This window comes from Corvus moneduloides, chromosome 1, assembly GCF_009650955.1.
Source record: "Corvus moneduloides isolate bCorMon1 chromosome 1, bCorMon1.pri, whole genome shotgun sequence".
NCBI classification, from domain to species: domain Eukaryota; kingdom Metazoa; phylum Chordata; class Aves; order Passeriformes; family Corvidae; genus Corvus; species Corvus moneduloides.
Window position 1 is genome coordinate 82,147,482 of NC_045476.1, and position 26,162 is coordinate 82,173,643.

Consider the following 26,162-nt stretch of genomic DNA (forward strand, 5'->3'; position numbering starts at 1 on the left):
TCTCAAATTTCAAGAGAAAAACTGCAACAGATAGCATATGACAAACAGGTAGAAGTAAGAAATTGTTAAGAGGAGAGATCTCCTGGATAAGGGCTTATATTTTTGTGATAGACAGATGACAGGTAACACAATGATAGCAACAGGTAATGCCTTTTTTGAGGCACTAAAATATTGTCATCATGAATGCAGGCTAAACTATTGCTCCTTCATGGCATAAAAGTAAAGAATTACACAGTGGACACTATTAAAACCTGCTTTTACTCCATGCCCTCAGGTATTCAGAAATACCATGCTATATACAGGACAATGGTGAAAATTTAATTATTTAAATATTTTTTTTAGAAAAAAAATTCAAATATAGCTCTTCCCAAAGCAGAGTTTAGTTAATCAACATATCCCAAAGAAATCTTTTTAGTATTTTAAACTAAAAATAGACTGTGTACACAAACCCAGTACACAAACATAACAGGGACATCCTGTTGAACCTTTGAGTACTTCTTGACATACACCTGGGTATTCTAAAAAGCCTCTTGATTTACCCTCAGTGTCAGGAAATAATTCTGACAGAAAAGAAATCAAAGACGTGGTTGCAGTGACAAGGAGGTTGCACATGTTTCACACCAGTAAACAATAGACATAAATCCTCTTTTTCTCCATTTTTTTAGCTTAGTGCTTGTTTGTATAAGCCAAAGTACTTATCTTATGCTATAGGACAGCATATAAAAGCAGTCGTTAAAGAGAACTCCTGCTGAACAAAATTACAGATATTATGTTATTTACAGTTCTGTTATTTTTTTCCCCATTCAGGCATTACCACCACATAGAAATCATACCTGAGAAGAAAGTTTTACTGGAGAAACTGAGAATCCATGAGCATTTAATTTTGTTTTTTCAACTTGCTAATTTTCATCACATTTTAGAGGGACTAAACAAGGTACTGTTAGCAACAAATTTATTACTTTCCACACCATTTTCGACAACGTGCTTTTTGGTAATCGTCATTATGGAACATGGGTTTAGAGAAAAAGCTAAAAAGCTGGAAAAACAGAGAACACTTTACTAAAAACTAACTTTGAGAAAAGGCAGTTTCACCTGTGGAGGCAACACACAAACTGAGCACTGAATGATGTAAAGATATGTAACTGCTTTGTTCCCTGAAAACCATTTAGAATTTTCTCTGAACATATTGCTGTTTCTTTTTTTCTGCCCTCTAAAAAGTGGTCTGCAATTCTTGAATACAATAATTTTGCACAAAAGCCTGTCAATATTGCAAAGCACATTCTTTAGACTTCTAGTAGTTATTCTTGGGGAGCCTGTAAACAACATCAATAGCTTCCTGTACCATCACAAAGACCCAGAGTTTAGCGATTACAGGAACTGTGGGTTTGGTTATTGGCAGTGAATGGAAAATTATACTTCGGACACACAAGTACAAAGGAGTGTGCATGGGATATTACTGCACGAAATGGTGGCAAGTGTAGCAATCAATATCCATTCCAGCAACATTTCAGTCACGATGCATTTCTGCAGCTGAAGAGATTCTAGAAAATATGTTCCCTGGCTGCCCTGTATAAAAAGCTGATGTGACTATTATGTCTAATTCAAAGAGCATTGCAAACTATATAATTGAATTTTCATTACTGTGTGTGGAATGAATATTGCCAAATACTGATTTTGAAACACTGGCAATATATTACTTAAATTAGCAGCGTCATTTCACATTCACAAATAATGTATAAAGGCAATGTCACAGAAGTTTCACAAAAAGATAAATCTTAATTTCAAGTTTTATTCGCCTTTGAGAAAAAAAAAACCAAAATAGTTGTTCTGTATCCTGAGTTTTGCGTCACTTATTGTCTTTTCCTCACACACACATACATTTATTCAGGCAAATGTAGTTACACACAAGAAAAGTGGCAAGCAAAGGAGTAAATATATAGTACATTTTAATTTTATTAAAAGAACATTAACATTGCTTAAGAAATTACGTACCTTTTGTCCCCAATATATGCAAATACATGTTTCGACTAGACAAACCCCTAAAAGCAAGAATTTTGTATGTCAAAAGTGTGTAAATTCAGAAGCAATAACTGAAGGCTCCAAAGCAGTTGTTTCACCCTGTTTCACCCTGTCATCCTTTGGGATGCCATTGAAAAAAGAGATTAATTTGAAGATTGTGATAAATGGCTTAACTACCTGTCAAAAGTTAATAAGCAGCTAAACAGTTTCAGAAAGTGATTGAAAACTAAGATTTCCTCTGACTTTTCCTTTGACTATAAGTTATATGCACATTTCCGAGAAAGATATTCCTGATCTATTTCACAGAATAAAGTTTTAGTAGAGGCTTTTAAGATCTTTGTCTACAAAATATTTAATTACTACCTTATTTTCGTGATTAAACATAGACATTGGGGTCTACACACTCATGCATGCTTGCACAGCTGGGGTAGTGGAAGAATTTAGTAGGGTAAAGGTATTGACTAAACTGGGTAATTTGTCCTGAAAAACTTTCTATTTGCTTATATGGCTAAAACAAAGCTTGCCAAAACTGCCATCTAGAGGAAAACAATCACACTCCCATCCCATTCAGACTTAACCTTTAAGGCTACAAATTCTGCATAGCTACTCTAGCTTCTTTGTACTCCATGAAGTTAAATGCATTGTACTTTCTCTTTCAGTTACAAGTCCCACATAAGTATGATTCTTCTTTTTCTGTCTCAGTTGAATAACCCTTGCTGTCCTGTGCAACACCTTAGCAGTGAGTGACCAAGGAAACAGGCAGTGTAACGTATCAAGGGAATAAACTCCAGCAGTCAGAAGGGCACTGTAGTAAAAGCCAGTGCTGAAATACAGAAGACAACAGTTATAGCTCTGTAAGAGGGAAGGCAGTGTTTCGAGCTCGGTGAGGTATTTCCAACTAACAAAACATATTCAGAAGTAAATAGAGAAAAAAACATAATACATCAGAAGTACAAAATTAGTTCGTTTTTTCACAGGTCCAGAATAAAGTTGGGAATCTGCAAGTTGCTGTTCTCTTGTGCTGCATGATTTGGTCCAAAGACATAACTATACATATATCTGAGATTTGAAGAGAGATGAAACAATACTAGGTAAAGCAAGGCATTTCATAAATAGATGTGCTGCTCTCTGAGCACTTCAGTAATTCCTTTAAAGAAAGGCACCATCTCTGGAACAAGGACTGCAAGTTCCTAGTAGAAGGGAGAATATTTTAGGGAAGTAGCTCTATATGCAGTAACTTCTCCAGCCTGTCTCTGGCAAGAGAAGAGAGTAGCTGCCCTGGTGGAAGTAGCTCATAAGCTGTCGCTTGTCTCCATGAGAAGCCTGAATCCATTTACATGCTGTTTAGTTGATGGTCTCTCAAAGCATCAATTAGCTGTCAATTAGCTAAAGAACAAGTGTTCTAAATAATTCAGAATGCAGCTGTTTGCCTAGAAATTAGCAGTTTATGCAGTGAAAAAATACTCCAAAAATTTAAATTATGGCAGTATAACACATTGTTACACAATGCCTCTCATTAACTCCCAAGAATATAAATACAATGTGTTTGGCATATGTATCACCTTTCCATAGTTATCAAAAATGAAAATCTTCAGGGTACAGAAATAAAACACTCAAAATACAGAACTGGCAAGGTATTTCATATTTCAGTGCTTTTAAGCTCAGAATGCTCTCAAAGAAACTTCTTATTGCTAAACCTCATATGCATTTACTAATAATTAGCCATAAGAAAAAATACTACACAATAAAACATTGGGAAACTAAAGAGACCTGGGAATAGGTGCCTACTTTGTTTCAGACTCTTATACTCAGAATACCTCAAAAAGACCTTTGCATTAAAGTCTGTATTTGAAGTAAGGATACAACTGGTGGTGTTGGTTTTGTTTACAGATACATAATTTACAGAAAACATAGACTGCTTTTCAATAATACGCCTTTTTTTTTTTCCATTTTTTTTTCATTTATTATGAATATCTGTGATGTAGCTGTGGACCAAAACTGAGAGTCTGAATAGCAGACAGCCAAAGTTTTTTGATTCCAAATATTATGAGAATACATATCAACTGCAAATAATAAGACTAAGCTGAGACATTTAGTTTTGGTGTGGTTTTGTTCAAAATGTACGAAATTTAAGGCATTCAAACTCAAAGAGTGGCCAGCATAAATGGGTGAGGGTGTAGGGGCTGTGGAAGAGACCACAGCACTCTGTAACCTCATTGTTTCCACTCTTGCTGTCTGCAGAAAGACTCTAGTTTCAACAGCTGGTGCAACAATGGGTATCACTACCATCTTTTCCTTCACTGCCTCTGGTCTTCTGCTGGCATATTCTGCTGCTTCCATGATCTAACAGAATACTGTGCTCTTAATGTAATGTGCACCATTTATTTTGGGTTTCCAAGTATTAATGAGGCAGGTATTCCACAATTCCACCTCAGATGACTCCTTTCTGCATGTGGATAATTAGCTTAGCCGCTTGTCCTCTAAGAAAATATTAAGGCAAATTCAACAACAATTAACAGCTGATCTGTATTCCATTCAGTTACTAGACACAGCAATACTGCTGTACTGCCTATCATATATTTTGCTTTTCTGCTTTTTCATTACTCCAATAATTTTCCAATAACAATTCATTTTCATTCTTCGTTCTTTACACTGCAAATCTCCTTTGGTGTTCCATTAGTTTTCCATTCAATAATTTTTTGTTCTCTATTACTCTCCAGTTCCAGATTTCAGTTCCCTCCTCTGTCCTCTCACATGTTCTCTTGCAATCTGACCCTGTGTTTTTTCATGTGCCTCCAACCTGACCTTTTAACTGCTATTTGCCATCTGAATTTTCCTGTCCATATTTCCTTTCTTTCATTGTAGGAACACTGTTGTTTCTCTCTGTATATTATCTTAATTTACTTTTCTTGGAAAAAAACACCAGAACCTAAGATATCTCTAGATCTTAATGTTAGCAAAGTTGTCTCCTGTCATTATTTGACATATTAATTGCCTTACACAAGGAAGTTACTGTGGCCATTAATGATGACACAATCAATATATTCTGTCTTTTCACATTTTCTTTGTCCTTGTTATGCAATACTTGTTGCCAGGGCAAAGGATCTGCATTTCCCTACTTAATCCACAAAATGCAAGGCTATCATTGTGTCAGGTACACATCTCTACTGCAGTTATTGTTAACTTAAACCAGAAAAGTTTTCCTAAATGGTGGCTCGTATAGGGGCCAGAATAAACATCTTATACAGCCAAAACATCCTGTCATTGAGAGACAATGAGCTGAGATCTTTGCACCACATAATGATGGAATACTGCCTGACCACTTCTAAGTACTGAACAAAGCCTGAAGATGAATCTTCCCCTTCCTGCAGCAGAACAAAATCCCTCATTACTCAGTTTCCATGAGGAAGGAACATACTCAGTAGAATCTGACTGACAGATCCTAGTTCCTGGCCCTTCATCTCTCTCTCTCCGGAGTGTTTCCATCATTGCACTCATGTTCTCAAATCCTCCTCTTCTCCAGCTGATCAGACGGGTGTCCCCAAACCTCTTTTCTTTTTTTCCAGCCACCTGTCATCTTGCAACTGTCTTCAACACCTCTCAACCATTCTAGTCTCCTCTTTCATCTAATTCTGTTTTCTCCACAGACGCTTTCATGTAAAATGTTTTAAAAAATTATTTAGTGTCTTCTCTGAAGTTCCTGCTCAGAATGTTTCCTCCTCAACCCACAGTCAGACAAATAGACACCCTTTGATGCAGACTATGAAAAGCAATTCACAGAGTCAAGGTCATGTCTGAGTGTTGTCAGCTTGCCTCACATTGGCAATTGCATCACCCTACTCCTGAGACAACAGCCTTCTACACGGCAGACTTAGCTCATGGGCGCAAAGAAATAGAATGCTCTCTTTTCCCCAGAATATATCTGAGAAATATTGCAATCTGTATTTTGAAATTAACAGCACATCCTTATCCAAATATATTGGTTTAAAACTGCATGTTAATAGTACTTGCTTTGGTGGCAAGTCAAGCTTTCAGTACTATACATCACAAATGACTTAGCAGCAAAAAGATATTTGTGCATCACTGCTTCTTCATTTTATCAGAGGATCAGACATGAAAGCAATCTGTCTTCCATGATTTTTTTGCTCCTTCCTGATAATAAATACAAGTTTTTGCGGAGACTATATGCCAGCAAAAACAGTCTATCCTACCAACCCTGCACATCCAAGAAGGGATGTTCTGGCACCACCCAGCTTTCCCTGACATATCTGCAACCAAGCTAGAAAAGGGCTGAGCAATTGGCTTTACACCTGCTCTGAGGCCAGGTTTGAACATGCACACTTCTTCAGAGAGGTCCCAGCTAACAGGAAGCTGGCAAACTTTGTCTCAGTTTTCAAGAAGGGCAAGAAGGAGGAGCCTGAAAACAACAGGACTGTCAGTCTCACTTCAGCACCTGGTAAAGTTATGGGGGAGATTATTCTGTGAGGTATTGAAAACACCCAAAAGACAATGCAGTCGTTCGTCACAGCCAGCATGACTTCATGAGAGGAAAGTCGTGCTTCTCAAACCTGATTGCTTTTTATGACAAGGTAACCTACCTGGCTGACCAAGGGAAGCCAGTTGAAGTAATCTTTTTGGACTTCAGTAAAGCTTTCAATACCGTCTCTCACAGTATCCTTCCAGACACAGTGCGCAGCACACAGCTGGATAAACACATTGTAATGGGTGAGCAACTGGCTCACAGGTTGGGCACAAAGGGTTGTAGTGAATGGGGTGACATCAGAGTGGTGACCTGTCACTAGCAGGGTTCTGTAGGGCTCCATCCTCAGCCCTGTGCTCTTCAACATCTTCATATATGTCTTGGACACAGGACTGGAAGGGATACTAAGCAAGTTGGCAGACAATACAAATCTGGGAGGAAATGTTGACTCCCTTGAAAGCAGGGAGGCCCTGCAGAGAGACCTTGACAAATCAGAGGGCTGGACAATCACCAACTGTGCAAAAGTTCAACAAGGGAAAGTGCCAGATTCTGCACCTGGGATGGGGCAACCCTGGAGGCTGGGGAACGAAAGGCTGGAAAGCAGCGCTGCAGAAAGCGACCTGGGGGTCCTGGTCAGTGGCAAGTTGAACATGAGTCAGCAGTGCCCTGGCAGCCAGGAGGGCCAACCCTGTCCTGAGGTGCATCAGGCACAGCACTGACAGCTGGGAAAGAGAGGGGATTGTCTTGCTCTGCTCTGGGCTAGGGCAGCCTCACCTCAAGTCCGTGTGCAGTTTTGGGTGCCGCAATGTAAAAAAGACATTAAGCTCTTAGAGAGCATGCAAAGGAAGGCAATGAATATGGCAAAGGGCCTTGAAGGGAAGCCTGATGAGAAGCGGCTGAGGTCACTTGGTCTGTTCAGCCTGGGAAAGAGAAGACTGAGGGGTGACCTCATTGCAGTTACAACTTCCTTTTAAGGGGAAGAGGAGGGGCAAGCACTGATCTCTTCTCTTCCTGAGGAATGACAGGACCCAAGGGAATGGTCTGGAGCTGTGTCAGGGGAGGTTTAGGTTGGATATTAGCAGAAGGATTTTAATCCAGAGAGTGGTTGAGCACTAGAACAGGCTCCCCTGGGGAAGTGGTCATGGGCACCAAGGCTGACAGAGCTCAAGAAGCATTTGGACAATGACCTCGGGTACATGGTGGGACTCCTGGGGGATGGTCCTGTGCAGGGGCAGGAGTTGAACTCAATGATCCTTGTGTGTCCCTTCCAACTCAGCATATTCTCTGATTATGTGATTCTGCTACAACAGTCAAAAGAATCAGTAGTGTGGATAATGACAGACATGAAAAGAACACAGCCTTGTTTTCTTTTTTTTTTTATCTGACAGAAAATTTTTTATTCTCTTCATCTGAAAATATTTGATCAAGGCAGATACAATTTCAGAACTTGAATTGCAGGTATGGATGATTGGTGCTAATTTTAATAGATGTTACAAATTCAAATTGGTATTGAGATGATGTCTGGCCCCAAACGTGTTTTGTTACGTGTAACAGATTCTGCTAATCTTCAAGGTAACTAATTGCGAATCTTTTAGCCCTAGCCGTTAAACATATTACTCAGTCTGACAGGCAGGCAACTACATAGATACAAAATTCTCTCTAGATGAGTGCTTTCAAATGTGTAAGTTTTGACAGATGCTGGAAGAATAATCTAAATATATCACATCCTCTGAGAAAATCCAACAATGCCATGGACTGCTGAAAACTCCACAGAGAGCAGTGGGTGGTGGGACCATCAAACACTGGGATACACGTTTAGCAAAGGCCACTTGGTTAGTCAATGCTAGAGAATCTGCCAATTGAGCTGGCCCTGCTCAACCTCTCAAGCTGAGAGGGACAGAGTTCCTCCAATACTAAAGTATAAGCTGGGGAAAACTGTCTGGGTTATCCCTGCCTCAAGCAAAGGCAAATCCATCTGTGAGATTGCTTTCACTCAAGGGCCTGGGTGCACTTGGTGAATAATGCAGGAGTCTGGTGTGTACCCCTAGGGAACTTGATTCTGGGTAAGAAGAGACAATTAATTAAGTTGTACACTGTTAATTGCTATATAGCATTGTATATCATTACTTCTGTGGTGACCATGTGCCATATCAAGAGGATTACAGTAAAAATAACACAGATTAGTGAAGAACAAATTGTGATGAAGCTGGACAAGTGCAGTGGTGATGGAATCAGAACTGACTGCAGCTTGCAACAACCTAACATCACAGACCATCTTTCCTGCCCTGAAATTTTATGACTGATGAAGCCCAAAGTCGTGGACTAAATGAACTCAACAGATTTTAGAGGAATAACACATGGACTATGGGAACGATATTGTGTGTGTATATATTAAAAGACTGGAAAGGTGTTGATCATTAACTGGAATGTAGAGAAAGAATGGGACATAGGCATGATGTAAATGGTATAGAATAAGGGATGGATACTGCTCTGATTTCAGCTGGGATAGAGTTATTTTTCTTCCTAGCAGCTGGTACAGTGTTGTGTTTTGGATTAGTTGGAGAATAATGTTGCTAAATTGTGTTTACACTATGTTGACACCACTTTATTTTTTCTTTCTTCATTCAGCTGGAAAAACAAATATTTCAACCTTTTAAAAGACTTGTCCAAATTTTTAAATTTCATATATAATATTAATTTACACCTCGTCAAAATGTTCTAACGTATAATACTTAATGTAAAATACCATCCTGCCCCAATAAATATTAATAAATGAAAGTTTTGTGAAAAGATAATAGAAATATTGCATTGAAATTAATTAAATTAATTAAGCATTTTTTTAAAAATCAACTTTTCCTTATGAAAATTTATTTAGGTGATACATCATTGTGAATATTAATGTATAATTAATCCATGACTGCATCATCAAGTATTTTTAAAATGTACATGATGTGCTATATTGCAGCCTTCTGTTCAGTTTGTGATCAAATACCTAATTCATGTTCTAGAAAATAAGACAGATTGTAAAGAATTAACAATATCTGGTATTTTGAAAACACTAGGAAATTTATGGTTCCTAATGCCATTTTTTCTGTCAGACAGAGGCTAATTTTAAATTATTTATCTCTGTAATATTTCCCATAAATACACTACCAATGATGAAAATGAAAATTCATCTCTAATGAATTCTGTTAAAGTCCAACTAATAAGGTACATAAGAATCTGCTTTCAGAGATTAACACTTTTGATATATGAGAATCATAGGAAAACCCTGATATGCTAAATAACTTCAGTTTTTTTTAGAAAAAAAATTACTGCTTTCAAGAAGAAAAAGAATAGTAGTACAGGTAAGCAACCAGTGCTGTAACGTAAAGAAGAAATTATAACTTCTCCCACTGTTCTATTGGGTTATTCTTATTTGATCTGTGGGAGGAATAAGAATTGGCAGGAGGAAACACAGACATTCCTTGTAGACTTAATTGTGAGGTAGCAGGGTTGAGACATAGTGGCAGATTCAATGGTATAGTTTTTGTATTTGCTTGCTATACACAAAACCAAGAATTTTATCACACATGAAAGCAGCTGCTAATGTAAATGATCACATTTCTATATAAAACAATTCAAATAGCACAGTGGAAAAGAACTCTGAATTGATATGTGGTTTGCATGGTAACTCCCTCTTATTGCACACTGCAGCAATGATCAAAATGTTTGTGTTCCTTTTGCACAGGAAGCAAGATTGACAAAGTGAGGAAAAGGTTCTCTTGTAGTTCCAATATGCTATTTTTATTGTGGGTTTATCTTATCTTTTACTATTTTAGTTCTCTGATCAAGTGGCCATGTTACATGTATAGGCAAGGAGACTCATTCCAATTCTTCATCTTGTTCACTTGTTAATTTCCTCCTTTTTCTCGTGACTACTCTCCTGTTTCTGTGCTTTTCTCATGCTTCTTATCTATTTGTTTGAGAGCATTTTTTGTGCAGGTTATCCAAATATCATGTTATATGAAAGAATGTAGGGTATGTCTGGTTCAGAAATCATTATCTAGTATCTTCTGTTCCCTACTGAACTGTTTGCACTAGCTCTTCGCCCAGAGATCCCATGTTCAAGGTTGCTGTATTGATTTTCAAAGCACTACATGCTTTGACTGCTTGAAAGATCCTTGCTCCCTCTCTTGCAATTTCATTGCTCCATTGAAAACCAGAATGTGAGGGCAAACATTTTCTTTCACCTGGGGAAAATAGAGTTTTCAAGAGAATTAGGCTAAAAATTCAGAACCCAGCACAAGGAGTAGCCCTAACCTAGTCATCTTCAAAACAAAATATGAAGCCTGCATCTTTCAATTCAGATGCAACTCCTCATCTTTACTATCACTGTATACCATACTCAGTGTCTTCTTGCTAGTTTAAAAGTGGAGTTTCTGAAAGTGGGAGGGTTTGGGGGTTTTTTTTGGTTTTTTGGGATTTTTGTTTGTTTGGTTTTGCTTTTTTTTTAAGGAGAGCTAGACAATTATGAAATCTGGGCTACTCAATAATAAGAATACTGGAAACAGTGTTTTTTGCAAGCTAAAAATTCATTAAAATGTTTTATGTGGAACCCTTCTAAAATGCAGTATTTGATGTATAAAGTAGTCAAGTGCACAAATCAACTTCTCCAGGGAAAGCTGCATCCTTGAATCAATGGCAGGATTCCATAGACACACAATACAAGTAGATTTTTCCTCTGGATTAACATACTGTTACAGGTTTTCTTAAGCATTGTGATTCTGAATTCCATTTAAACTTTCTGATCAAATTCGCTGACTGTTGATCAGAACACTGTGAAGGATGGAAATACAAGGAAAGCTGACAGAAGGGATAAGCTATGTAAAATTTAAGATTAATTACATAATTTCATTTCATGTAGAATAATACATTGTCTCTGCAAACTGGTCAAATTTCTATTAAAGTTATAATCAGATTGGAAAAAAGTTCAGCTAAAATGAGGGCATTAGGTAGTCCTGTTATTATTTCAATATGATGCAGACTATTTAATGCAGTAGATATATTTCATCCCCAGACAATTCTTAAGTGAATTTTTCATGGATATATTCCCATAATCATAGACTTAACAAGCATACCAAAATTGAAGATTCAAGAATACAGTAGCTTTCATAAGGGGATTAGAGATTTCAGAAAAGCTTTTTGTTATAGATAACACCATTGGTTTTCTCCTATTCAAATTCTGCTGCATTTGCCTAGAGTGAAACTGTCAGATATTAAAGCAATTATTTTTTTCTTATTCAGCAACATTGGCACTCCAAAGGCTATGAAACTTGAAGAAAAAGAAAGTGATGGGGGAAAATGACAGAAAATCAAAATGCAGAAATGTAAGAAAACAGCTGTCTTTACTGGTGGGAAGGTGTTAGTCTTCCACAAGACATGGAGTCTCAGAGGATGAAATGTAGAGAGCAAATTCACATACTGTTTAAATCAGTGTGAAGATCTTGTAATACACTCTTTTAAAAAATCTTATCATAATGTTGTCCACATTCTACTTCTGGGACCTCAGTTCACCAATCATTCATTTAAAACATCCTTAATCAGCTTTTCTTAGTGTTCTAGGTTCAATACTACCTATCTTCAACTGTTCCTCACTTTTTTTTTTCTGATTCAATACTTTTTTTTGGCATGTTTTAATTTCTTTTCATAGAATCATAAAATCATAGACTGACTTGGATTGGAAGGGACCTTAAAGTTCATCTAGGTCCAACCTCCCTGCCATGAGCAGGGAGACCTTCCATTAGACAAGGTTGCTCAAAACCCCACCCAAGCTCTCCTTAAGCACTCCCCGGGATGGAACGTCCAGAGCTTCTCTGGACAAACTATTCTAGTGCCTCACCATCCTCACAGTAAAGAATTTTATCCCAATATCTAATCTAATCCTACTCTCTTTCAGTGTGAAGCCATTCCCCTTTATCACTGTCCTGTCACTGCAGGCCCTTGTGAATAGCCTCTCTCCATCTTTCTTGCAGGCTCTCTTCAGGTACTGGAAAGCCACAATAAGATCACCCCAAGGCCTTCTTTTATTTTAAATCCATGTAAGTTTATAAACGTTGCTTTCCTCAAGTAAAAGATACCCTTTAAAGAAAGACATGTGAGGGTAATTGTCACTTTATGAATGTTGAAAGATTTCATTCTTCTGTTCAAAGAAGCAAAAGCCTTAATTTGAAGATTTAATGACTCTGACATGATAATTGCTCTACATACAATACTTGATTGATCTCCATGTAGGTCAGAGGAGATCTCAAAACTTCAAACAATTATGCTAATACTAATTTCTGTTCCATATTATGCATTTATATCAGGTTGCACATATACAATTCTAGTTGTGTACTAGGACATTTTAATCTTCTCTGTCATGAAAGATTGACTTCCCCTTTCCTCATTTACTACTAAATTTTTGTTACTGTGATGTAGGAGTTGCAATTGGTGCTCAAGATGACAATCAGGTCAATATCTTCATGGAAATTTGAGATAATTGAGTCTCTCTATAGCAGTACAATTATGTGAGTCAATAGATTTAATTTTCAAACTGCTAGTCCATTGAGAGAGTATGCTTTTCATTGGTTTTTCTCCCCACCCCAAACATGGCAAGAGATTTACACCTAGACATATATTTAAACTAATTAGTGTCTACAGAACCATGAGCACAGGAAGGAATACATAGAGTGCTACAAACAAAAACTTCTTAGAAGCAATGGACCAAAACTGAATGTAAGTAACCGTTTGTTATTTTAAATACCTCAAGATCTTCTCCTCTCAGATAACCAAATCAAAACTTCCCAAAACTTTCCTTTGTTCTTATCTTTGAGAGACTTAAGGAAATATGTTGTGATAAAATTATTGATTAGTTATGGAAAATTGTAAATCACACATTAAAGAGAATATTAAACTGAGTAGAAGTTTTCTTTCTGTCATACACAGAACTCCAAGCTACCTGCAAGAAAGAAAAACAAAGAAACAAACAAAAACAACTTAAAAAGATAAACATTGACATTATCAGGGTTATTCTGAAGAACATAATCGTACACTGGAACTGCTACAGCTTCAAGAGGGTAATATACAATCACATTGGTTATGGGAGAGGAGAAGTTATTCTAAGAGAAAAAATAGAATTAAGTCATAAAGATGGCTCTAACTAACAGTATGTTACCAGCATGAACTAAGGAGCATTACCAGTCTTTACAGACCTGCAATGACTGGTACTACTAAAAGAAGTTGTGAGTTAGGAATTCCTGAGGGCCTGAAATGTAGCTGTATCGGTAGTGATCAAGATAGATACTGAGCTCCCTAAGTCTAAAATAGATTAGCATTCTAAAATGTATAAATTGTAGTAAGCCCAAATTTAAAAGTCCAAAATTAATCCCTTTCTTTCAAAGAGAGAGGGAGAGGGAAATAATCACAAGTTGTCCTCCTGCTGTTGAGTCAAACTGTCCTACAGAGAAATAATCATTGGTGATGGGGTACACAGTGAGAAAATGTAGTCTTCACAGTTTTCCTGTTAGTATTTGCCACATTATTTACCTCATGTTCCCTTGTGTGCCAAGACAAGCACACAATTTTTTATTCCTGCAAAACTTAAGCATTCCATAACTGGAAAAAAAAAACCCCAGGGCCTGTAACAGCATGCATTCTCTTGTCATACTAAAATCATTATTTTTCTTCTTTCAAATAAAGTTTGTAAGCTGTGTTTATCCTACCCACTTGACATTATTAGATCTAAAAAAATAAATTTCATGGAATCATTCCTCACATCTTGACTTGCTTTTTGAAATCCAGTGTAATAATACGTTTCATTAGTATCTTTCCTGTGTCAAGTCTGGGATCTGATATTTCAGTCCTGGGATACAAAAAGAAACCAAAAACATGGAAAATAAATAGGATAAAATTAGCTTGAAGAAAGAAGAAAAATGAGGCCAAATGAGACCTGTCCAATGATACATTTGAATTACTTTATGATACATTTCTGAATATCATAACAAGATTTCAAATACCAAGTTAGCACAGTGTCAAAAGATGTATCTGATATATGAAGATCTACTGCAGTTACTGATGTTCTAGTCAGTCCTGTAAGCCAAGCCATGTGGTCTGTTATTCCAAAAGGAAAAGGAATGTCTATTCAGGTGTAGTATTTTTATCATTGCATACCTCCACCTGCTCAGGCTATTGGAGGTAAGTTGGTCACCTGCTGGAAACAAACACCATGGTAAACAATACCTTTTAGTAATCAGTTACTGAAAATTGGACATGGAAACTTTAGATTTGTTACTACTGTTTCACATATTTGTTTTTCTTGAGGTAAATAGACATATTTCCTAGATCTAAACCATGACATTCTCACACCATCCCACTAGATATTTTATACAAAGAGACTAATGTCATCAAAATAAATATATAGATAATTTGAGGGCAGGGAGGTATGCAAATGCATGCATATAGAAATGTATATATGTTTTATACCATATATAGCAATCTAGAGAAAAAAAAAGAAAAAATCATTATAAGATCCAGATTTGCAGTAATATGAAAAGATAACATATCTAGGAATTTCTCTCACAATGGTGAGTTAAAAAGTACTCATTTGGTAAAGAGCAGACTGATACTGCTTACTAAGTTTAATTAAACTTCAGACCATTCTAATTTTACATGGCAGCAACTTTAGGTGAAGAAAACTTTACTCAAAACTGTCAGTCACTGAAAGATAGTGAGATATTGTAACATAAAGAGTTTCCCTTGGTAATTATGTTCCACACCTCAGTATAAAATGTAGATTAGTTGAAAAATAAATCCTACCATTTACCTTGAGAGTCTGATTAAGCAAAATGGGTCCTCAGTTGTTGTTAAACTCGGGAAGGTTTCAACAGAGAGTGCACAGGAGCTGGTCTGTTGAATATCCAAAACCTCTGTGCCATCTGCACACCATGCAGAAAAAAATAGATGGTAGCATGAATGTCATAAAAGCAAAAACTATTTCTTATATAAATGGTGATAAAATTGGAATTTAATTTTCTTCAGCTTAGAGCTAGACTTCAGTATTTTTTCATATAAAATATTTTGGTTCACTGGCATTATTTTGGTTTAATTTTAAGTTAGGACAGTGTGTATAGTCATAGAAAATGCAGATGAGGTAGTTCAGTTGCCAGGACTTTTCATTAGAAAAAGGAAGCTGGGGATAATGATGTCTGCATCCAAGATAGTGCTAGCAGACACCATATAATTGCAGAAACAACTAAAAGGTAATATTTCAGCAGCATAAAAATTGTTGTTGAATAAACAAAAATCTCTCCCAGTAAAGTTATTTGTGTTTTTTGCTTTGTTTTGGGGTTGATAGGTAGTGGGAAAGGGAGTAATGCTCCTAAAAATTCTGCTGCTTCCTATTTGAATATAATTTATTCTTATTAAGCCATTTCAAAATTACACTAATTTATCATGAGCAGAAGTCAGCCCTGCATGTATATTATTGCAGAAAGCTTGTAATTCCATATCTGTCTGGAGAAAATGTCCTTGAATAATTAAACATCTGAACTCTTTGATTGGAGAAAACAATGTCACAAAGGGAAGAGAAGAAGAACAGGCTATTCTGAAACAAAGAAAAATACTAATTGGCAAAGGAAAATGTTAGGCTAATCAGAATCTTAAACACCAAAAATATTCAAAGATGTAGGCTTTGGGATTTGAATAGTTTATTTTGTTAATCAAAACCATACTTTTTCTAGCTGTCTTGAGATTTGTTCCTGACGTGACAGTCTTGAGGCTTCAGCGTGTTTGATTTGCCCATATATAATCAAAGATCATATTACATAAATCCTAATGCAGAACCTGACTACTTAATTTAAAGGAACCACTGCCAGTCCCTGAATAATGAGTAATAGCCTATAAAGTCAAATTTCTGTTGCTTTTTCTTCCCCTTTATCAGGGAAATGCAATCTGAACATCTATCAGAACTAATTGCAACACACTCATATTATTAGCTGTAAGATCAGCTGCAAGCCTTAAGCAGTGCAATTCTACTCGACTAGCCATTAGCTTTTGTTTTTGTTGTTGTTTTAAATAATCAAGATTAGCTGGCAGCAGACACTATCACTGACAACTGTTGAAAAGAAATCAAATTAGGATAGATTCTTTAACTAATGAATTAATTCAAACTGATTTTGATGTAATATTGCCATGAGACCTGCCAGCCTGCAGAACGACTGTAAATTATACGTCATGGACACAAAAGCAATAAATAAATCACACTAGCAAATAAAACAGGTACGTTTGCAATAACAAATTGGGGTTTGGGAAAGAAATACTGAGAACTTTGCCAAATCTACTTTTTGTGGGAGTATCTTAAAAGCACAGAAATACATAACAGTCTTAGAAAATAATCTGCAGACTGCTATGATTAGAAGGAATTGTTTCTAATGGTAGAATAAGAAAAGTTAGTCTTACTGAAGTAACTCTTCTTCTTCCAGATGCAGCAATAGTGGATTCTGTTGTAGTTTTACATACATTGTGCATGCATGAACTCTCCAGTCTCAGGTTTGTTAATTTGTCTTTCAAACCTTCATGTTTCTTTTTAGCTGAGTGCACACAAGCCCAGCCATGAACAGAAAGACATGGTGAAAGACAGGGGTAATATGAAAGATGCCCAAGGCAGCGATCACTTTGATCACAGTACACAGCTTTCTTCTGCCACACAAATAATTTGAAGAAGAACCCAAACATTAATAACATGTTGGTCTTTGCAGAATTAAGGAATTGGTGTAGGTGAGTTTCTGGGTATGGATTTTTCACAACTTTTAGGGATTGGAGTATTCTTATTAAATGGAATCTATATGGCAGTTCTGCTGTAACTGTCCAAAGATCACCCATTTTTCTTACTGAACCAATAGAAACAAAAGAATGGTTTTTATGTCGTATGTTTAATGGGAATGAGCAAAAGAATTGCTGGTGTTAGATATCACTTTAATATCAAATTAGGAAGGCAGGGGAAAAAGGTAGGTCAGGCAACATCAAGGAACAAGGAGCCAAATACAGGGTGAGTACTGAAACTTCCATTACCCTTATTCCCTTTTGTTGCTACAACTATAGCTGGGATGGGTTTTATTATATGGTCATGTGAAAGCAGTAGGGGCATATGCATTTAAAATATAGTAACAATTTGGATTTTATGGGTGACGTGTGTACTCTGTCAAAGAACATATACTTAAGGATTTATAATAGATGTAGAAATAAAGAAATGATTATATTTATTAGTGAAATACATATACTACTCAGTTTGGAAGATTTAGGAAGAAGTAAAGATTTTCTTTTTTCCTCTTTAAAAAGTGAAAATCACTAATAGTGAAGCAAGGAGTGAAGCAATAGTGAAGAAGGCAAGGAACTGGACATGAATTTCTCATTAAATACATCAGCAAATAAAAATTGACTTTACTCAAAAAAAAATACTTTATTTCACATGAATACAATTTACTGTTTTGTTATCCACTAAGAAAAGAGATCTTCACAGAATATACACAAATTCAGAGATCTACAAAATAACTGAATATTTGGACATTTTTGCTTTGGATTACACTTTTCAATTTTATCATTTCAATCTTTTAATATTCTGCTATTTTCTTAATTTATTCTACACCTTACAAGGTTCTTTAAAAATCTTAGTGGTCTTCCAATCACTTTCTCTTCACTGAAGAGAGGCTACTTTTTCTTCATACATTTATTGTCTCCCAGAAAGCCCTTGGCTCTTGTAAAATCACTATATAACTCCAAATTGTCATTGAATATTGGCACAATTATATATGAATAGTTATTCAGCAAGGAATTTAGAGATCAAGAATACATCCTTATAACCACATAGATTAATCAAAATTTAGAGGAGCAAATGTCATTTGCATTTGAACAAATATTACCTTTCCTGCACTGTTTGATTACCCCTTCTAACTAGATGTCAAGCAGCTCAATTTCCCAGACTGACTTTAGGTTAAAGGCATTCTTTCATCCACTCATACAAAATTATGTCTGTACTGTTTACCTCTGCTTTTCTTAATTATATGAAGTAAACATATGGCTAGAAGAAAAAAAAAAAAGCAACTGAGCCTATATCAAAAGTCATCTTTTACCAGACTCCACCAATCAGTGGAATGTATTAACATGGATTCTTAAAATAGGTAACACCTCCGGAAAAGAATTATGAATGTTTGATCAAATTACATTGCTAATAGCACTTTCAAAAGACACATACATATGTTGACCCATGAAAGGTATATATGCAATAATCTGAGAAAGAAATGGCACAGTTGTCAGTTATTATTTTGTAGATTTATGCTGTTAGCAAAGCATTTTGAATGAGTTAACTAGCTGACAGCTTTACATCAAAACCTATATTAGTTTTTTTTAAATTACAAATTTAAAAAAATAGCCCTTAGTTTCTTGCTTGTATAATTTTTGTGAATATGCAGATCTATCACATAAGGAGTCTTGACTTACAGGGTTCCATTTTTGTACTATATATCTAAAAATAAGATGTAATTTCACATATACTACTTCAGGCTATCTCAATCCATTTCTTTATACACAAACAAAAAATCTTTATGCATTTTTTCTGTTCAAGGTTATGCACACATTTTCCTGAAGTGTAATTTTTTTTCCCCCTAAGACAGGTGAGTACAGACCAGTAGGTAGTTCTTAAATTCTTCCTTAAACTAGAATAAATTTTATTTATGCCATTACAACTATACTAGTGCAGATTGAAACTAAACCTCAAATCCAGTATCATTCACTCAGGAGAAAATTTTTATCTGAAACGAAATCCCAAATTTACAAAAAAAATATCTGCTTTAACCTTTGGTTTATTTAAAAAAACCCCAAAAGATCAGAAATTTACAGAATTAAGATCAGGTCAGAGTTGCACTTCAGCTTTGAATTAATCTGTTCTCAATTCTTTTAAAGGGTCATTCAAAAGGTTCTATTTATGATGAACCTAAAGAACTCTTGGTTTTGAGCTGCTCTCAGGACTCCAGGAAAAAGGTTTGATTAAAGACTTTGACACCAAAATCCCTCCAAATGAAGGCGCTCAAAGTAAGTATAATTACATATCTTCATTGAAGTGGAAAATAACAGTATTTATATTTTAAACTCAGTGTGCCTTAAGATAAGATTATTTCCTTTTTTTAGATCTATCCATGATAAAGTTGCTCCACTCTCTATACATTTTTGCAAGTGTCTTAGTTTGTATTTACACTGTGGTGTTGCTGCTTACCAAGTCGCTGACCTTCCGTGTCCCTGGAACATTTACTTTCCCTGAAAAAAGTTCATTAATTCCCACTAGTGTTGTCTCCTGGGTTTTCAGGCTGATCCAGAAGACAGCAGCTGGGGCAGGGCAACAGGCAGTCTGTCTGCTACCTATGTCCAGATGTTGTGCCCCTTTAAAAAATATAGCAGACAGTGCCCTGCGAGAATTAAATAAATAGATTCAATCCCAGCCACACTCACACAGGTTTTTGTTAGGCCTTTGCAGCACTCATGAGAGAGAATAATACTATAATCTGCATTTTAGTGTAAGCTGTTGGCTTAACTAGGTTTTTTTCCACCTAATTCTTGAATATTATTTTAAGCACCTGAGGCTCAGTTATTCCATCTGTCCCAATATGTATATTTGTGTGTAAAAACAAATTTATACCTAAAGATCATATGATACCCCATATCACATCCTAGGTCAAATGTGATATTCCTTATCCCTATCACAGCAAATAGGGATCAATAAAACAAGGAAGCACTAGTTTATGAAAAAAGCTTGTCCTTCCACAAAGACATTTTGTTCAAAGTCGTGGCAATCACATTAAACGCATCACGGAAAATGGAATGAAGACCTCAAGATAGGTAAAATGCATTTCTTTCTCATTGGCCTCTAATGCTGATTCTATCCACAATAAATTTTTAGACCTTTTAAATAGAATAGTTTATATATTGAAAGATATAATATTGGTGATATATATTGGGGATGTGGAACAAAGCTTCATATTGTAGGGAAGCAATAAAGAGAAGATTGCCGCTGTTATTCACAGATACGCTTACATTAACTGGTGCTGGGCTGTCATGTAAGAATTGAGTCACGGATTCTTCCTATTTTCAGCTTTTTATTCCAAAATCACCAAATACTCTTACTTCATCATCAGGAAAGTAGAAAAGAGAACAAAGCTTCTTCAAATATCTTCCTATGAATTGTGACTATAAACCCAAGGCAGGTGGTCCCACATGCACATATCAAGGAGTTCTGAGGCACCTATGAGCTCCCTCTTCCCACTCTTTCTTCCTGATAACACCCTTCAGCCAGAACTACCTATGAATTTCTTCTGCCACAGGAATTTTCCCGAAAAAGCCCTTTTTTTGATGAAATTAATTCTGTACAAACGCTCTCTGTAATTTCTAAGGATCATTACATTCTTTCAATGTAATAATAATGAAGCCATACCATATATCCCTGAAATGCCTCTGGCTTGAACTAACGAAACATCAGATATGAGGATAGGTAACAAGAGTAATCCCAAAATATACAAGGCCTTAAAAGAAAGACAACTCAGGCCATTCACAAAACCTTATACTGTACCCATGTAATAACAGTCTCATAGAAATTTCAGCAGTAGTAATTCACTATGTAGTCATTAAGTGGGGTTTTTTGCCTTCTCTGTTCCAAGGGAGTCATAAGATTTGCTCATCAATGTATTCTATCTGATTCTTCAAGATATGAACCTTTAGGACAAAATATCCTGCATATAATTAGAACCCATAGGCATATGCTCATTTTAATTGCTATAGTCTTATCACTAAAAATAAGACCAGAGCAAATTTTAAAAAGATTTCCTCTAATTTTAGTTAAATAATGCTTTCAGAACTGGCATTGTACACTCATAGAAATTTGCAGATTTACTTCACTTTTATGTAGGTGTCTTGGGGTGACTTTATGATGCTCTGTCCCCCATCGCCTGCTCTATGCCCAGACTTGAATCCTGTGCCTTTCCGTGCCTTTAAAACTGGGTCAGAGAGAAAGGAAAAAAAAGTCAGGCAAACTTCTCAAAGGAGTTTTGTGTTCAAGGGCACAGATACACACTCCTCCGCATTCTGCTGTGGTGGCAAGAGGGAGGGAGCACCCTTCCTGCTTTTAGCCCACTCTCAACTCCTTTTCTCAGGAGAGAGACAACCTGCTAGCTGACGCAAACTTTCTTTTCCCTGGAATTTCAGTTTCTTCTTCTTCCCTTCTGGACTGTTCAACAACACCAGAACATCAGCTGGGAGACCTTACACCTTGGCCTGGAGGGGCCCATGCTGAACCCCAGCTCTGGAGAAGAGAGAGCCGCACCCACAAAGGACTCTGAAATCTACCCAGGTTCTCTCCACAGTGAGAAGTTCTATTATTTAGCATTATTCTTTTCCCGTGCATGCATGCATTGTGTTTGTTAAATAAATAGTGTATTTTCCTTTCACTTTCCTTGGAGGAAAATTCTTTCCGAACCTAGTGGCGGGGGGATGGCTGTAACCTGCCTTCTATCAGAGGATGTTCATTTTGGATGTTCCTCTGAATTTGTCTCAAACTGGAACAGTAGGCTAGAAATATTATTTTCTGTTTTCCTTAATCACAGTTCCTACTTGTGTAGCATATATCACACACCTGAAAATTGAACTAGATTCCTGAATTGTTTTCTTAGTTCTTAGGTGGACACTGAAAGATTTGACACGACAATAAAAGAGGGAAAATATAAAATAAAGAAAAAGTTATTTGAGTGTAGTTTGATACTGATACATCTGTAGGCAACCTGAAGGCTCATGTATCTACATTATGTCTGTCTGAGAAATGCTATGTAAGAATTATTAGTGGTATGGAAGCTGTATTGAAATGACACTGGAAGCAATATCTACATAGAGCAATCTGTACAGCACATGTAGTAGTGTCTTTCTGTAGGTATTTAACCTCTGAGAAAGGCAAATATTCATTTCAAAGACAATCCCTGTACCTGACTGACAAAATATTCCCTCTTTCCCTTCCTTGCAAACCAGCTGCTTTCATTCATAGAAGAAGCATCAGCTGTAGCTGTAAAGTATCATAGCTGAAACCCTTAATACTTGAGGGTCTGATTCCCAGTTAGCTGTTGGCTCCTTTTAATTCCTAACTTTAGAGATTCTCTAAATATTCAGCAGCCAAACCCAAGCATTCTCACACACAAGCTCCTCTTTACCAAACTCCTATTCAGAACAGCAGTCAATTTATATCATGTGACTGGAATGGGCACTTCATTTTTGACATAATACATTCAGAATCTGGTTTTTATCTGTTATCCAACTTTTCCCTTACTATTCATAATACTGCTTGCAGTTTTCATTGTTGCTAGCAGGAAAGAGTGTTTGGACTACAGTGTTTTCGCAGTGGTTTCCGCATTTCCTTCCTAAGTAATGGCAGCAAACGTTGAACATTAGAAATTTTTTATTCACATACTTCAAAGTGTAGTCAGAAAAACTGAATTTCGCCTATTATTTGGTATAGCCAGTCACTTGGTATCATGATACCTTTCTATAAGATTTTATTTCAGCTTTTAATTTCATACCACTTATGAATATTTTTAAATTCACAATATCCTTTACTACACACAGCTACCCTAAATCTCTTGTGGAAAGGGACCAGGTATTCCTAACATCTTCTCACCTGTCTTTCATTATGTTATTAATCCATAAGAAAACATACCCTCCTAAGTAAAAGAGGTTGACATAGCGTAGGAGACACGTGTAAGGCTCCTTGAGTAAAATTACCTGAAAATGTGCTGATTTGGACAAATTTGGAGGAAAAATATCTCCTGACAGAAGGCAGGTCACAACCATCCCTCCCCCACCAGGTTCAGGAAAAAAAAGAAATCCTCGGAGGAGGAAAGTGAAAGAGATAAAAACTATTTAACAAACACACAGGAAAAGGATAATAATGCTAAATAATAAAACCTATTCACCAAGGAGAGAAACCTGGGAAAATTTCAGAGTCCTTCTGGAGATGGAGTCTCTCTCCTGCTTCTCGGAGCTGGGTTGTGGGCCCACCTCCAGGGCCTCAGTGGAAAATTCTCCTGGTGTGTTCTGATGTTGAAACAGTCCAGAAGAGAAGAAGGGAAAAAAACTCTGAAGTCCCAGGAAAGCGAAGTTCAACTCTCCATCTGTCTGCGGAGAAAAGGAGACGAAAGCTGGCTGAAAAGCAAGAAGGGTGCTTCCTCTGCTCTTGCTGCTGCAGAAGCAGAGGAGTGTGTGTCTGTGTCCTTGAATAACTGCTTAGAAAATTTCACTCATTTTTTTCCTCTCCCCCCTCTCAGGCTTAGTTTAAAGGCACAGAAAGGCACAAAATTAATTTCTGGGCGTAGAGCAGCAATAGGGGATACACATCATAAAGTCACCTCAAGACAGCCATATTTCAAACAATCTTTATCAGTATCTAATTGACTTCCAATGACAATGGCAGTTTTGGGATTCACAATTTGCTGACTCTTCCAGAATATATGATTACATATTGGGTCAAACAGCTATATTCTTTATTGATTCTTCTATTTATCCTGCTTAGCAATCAATCAGGTCCAGCCAGTACATCTACTCTTACTGGCCTAAAATATTAGTGATTTTCTTCTAAAATCTTCTTCTTAAATTAATATAGGATATCTTTCTTTTTTACGTTTCCTTCTTTTTCAAGGTAATTGGCTTGTAACTCATTTGTACTGAAATACAAAGCTGTAACAATGGCAAAAGTTATGCTGGAATCAGAAGCCAGATTGGCATTTACAGTATCAAAATTGATTCAAATACGAACGAAAAGTCCACAATGTATAAGTACACTATCTTTTAAAACACATTATATTAAAAAATGTGGTACAGAAAATTTCTAAGTCAAGCATTCAAAAGTTCAGAAATGCTAATTTATTTCTTCTGCATATTTTCCTGCAGCATTTATTACCTGATACGTGACAATTTGTGGTTTTTTTTCAAGGGTCCTGTCTTGTTCAGTCTTGTTCAGTTTTTTTTCTATCTTCCACATTCACTGACCATTGTAAAGTCTATTTGAAGTATTTAACTGAACACAAAACACATAAAATAACTTCTAAATATTTGTATAATGTTATTACTATACCACGAGAATTCTTCATTTACAATACATCTATTTTCACATAACAAGATAAAGTTATATTATTAACCTTTTATGTTCCTTGAAAGATGCATAGGGTGACAAACTTTTTTTAAATCCCTCAGCAGCAAGAGGAAATCCAAAGAAAACAAGAGTAAATTATTCAATGGTAACAGAAATCTGAGGGTAAGTTATCTGAAGGTAAAAGGTGAAGCACTCAGTATGTCTTTTTTTTTTTTCATTTTATTTTAGTTTTGAAAAGGACTAATTACATGACTGAAAATTATCAGCACAGATGAAAGACTTCCCCTGATGACCAGATGAAGCTTTACATTGCCTGGATAACAGATGGATGGTGTTTTCTCAATGAATTACTCATTCCAGCCTTTCTTTTTGTCCCCATGTGGAAACTTCTTTGAAGAAAATTAATAAATAAACTGAAGTAAAAGAGCTTAGAAAAATGGATTTGCCTTCTAAAGATTCAAGAAATAGGTTTACACTCATCTACACCAGAGATGAACAGTCAGCTGGAAGGAGTTCATCTGAAGAGATAGCTGGTTATTGGTATTTGTAATATAAAAAACCCCTAGTTCTCTGGAATTACTCTAAATTCTTTTGAATTTCTTAACAGCAAAAAATCAGCAAGAGAAATCAAGCTTCCAAAGGAAATTATGGACTCCAGTTTACCTACACTTTTGAAATATGTACATTTCAGGAGAGATACTTTTATTGTACATTATAAACAAGTGTCTCAGAGAGAGAAAGAAAGGGGCGTTGTAGTGGTTTGGTTCAAAATACTCATTACTGTTTACCTTCTGTGAGATAAGAATTAGGAGAAACGCAAAGCAGGCACCAAACTTGAAAGAATATAAAGAAGTTTATTAACAGACCTAAAAGAAGAAAAAATAAAATCATACCACACCTTCAGAACACTTCTCCTCCCCCCCCACCTTCCTCTCTTCTCCCACTGACAATGTAAAAAGACAACCCTTGAGATGTTCAGTCTGTTTACCACTTCCATAATAACCTTGTTCAGTCCATTTAGGAAGAGGAGGCTCTCTTGTCCATTCTATGAAAACAATATCACAACCAGACTGACGCCCGGGTTGGTTCTCTGCTCACATGTGAGTCCCTTCCCACAACTTGCAGCTTTTCCCACAACTGCTTTCGAGGGTCCACTCTTGAAGGTTTTTGGGGTACAATTTTAAGGTTGAGCTGTTCAGAAACAAAAGTTCTCTTCACCCATCTCTGGGAGTATTTCATCTCTAAGAACAGAGGCCCTTCTCCTTCCCTGGGAGCAAAGGGTCCTCCTCATCTTCATCTCTAGGACTGTCTCTGGGATCATCTCTAGGAACTGAGGTTTCTCCTTTCCCATTTGGAGCAGAAGTCCTCATCTGGTCCATCTCTCCCTGTCCAAACTTCTCATGAAGTTACAGCTGCATCAGCATCTGCCTATCTCAGCGCAGGTGCTTTTGCTTACGAGTTGAACACTCCACC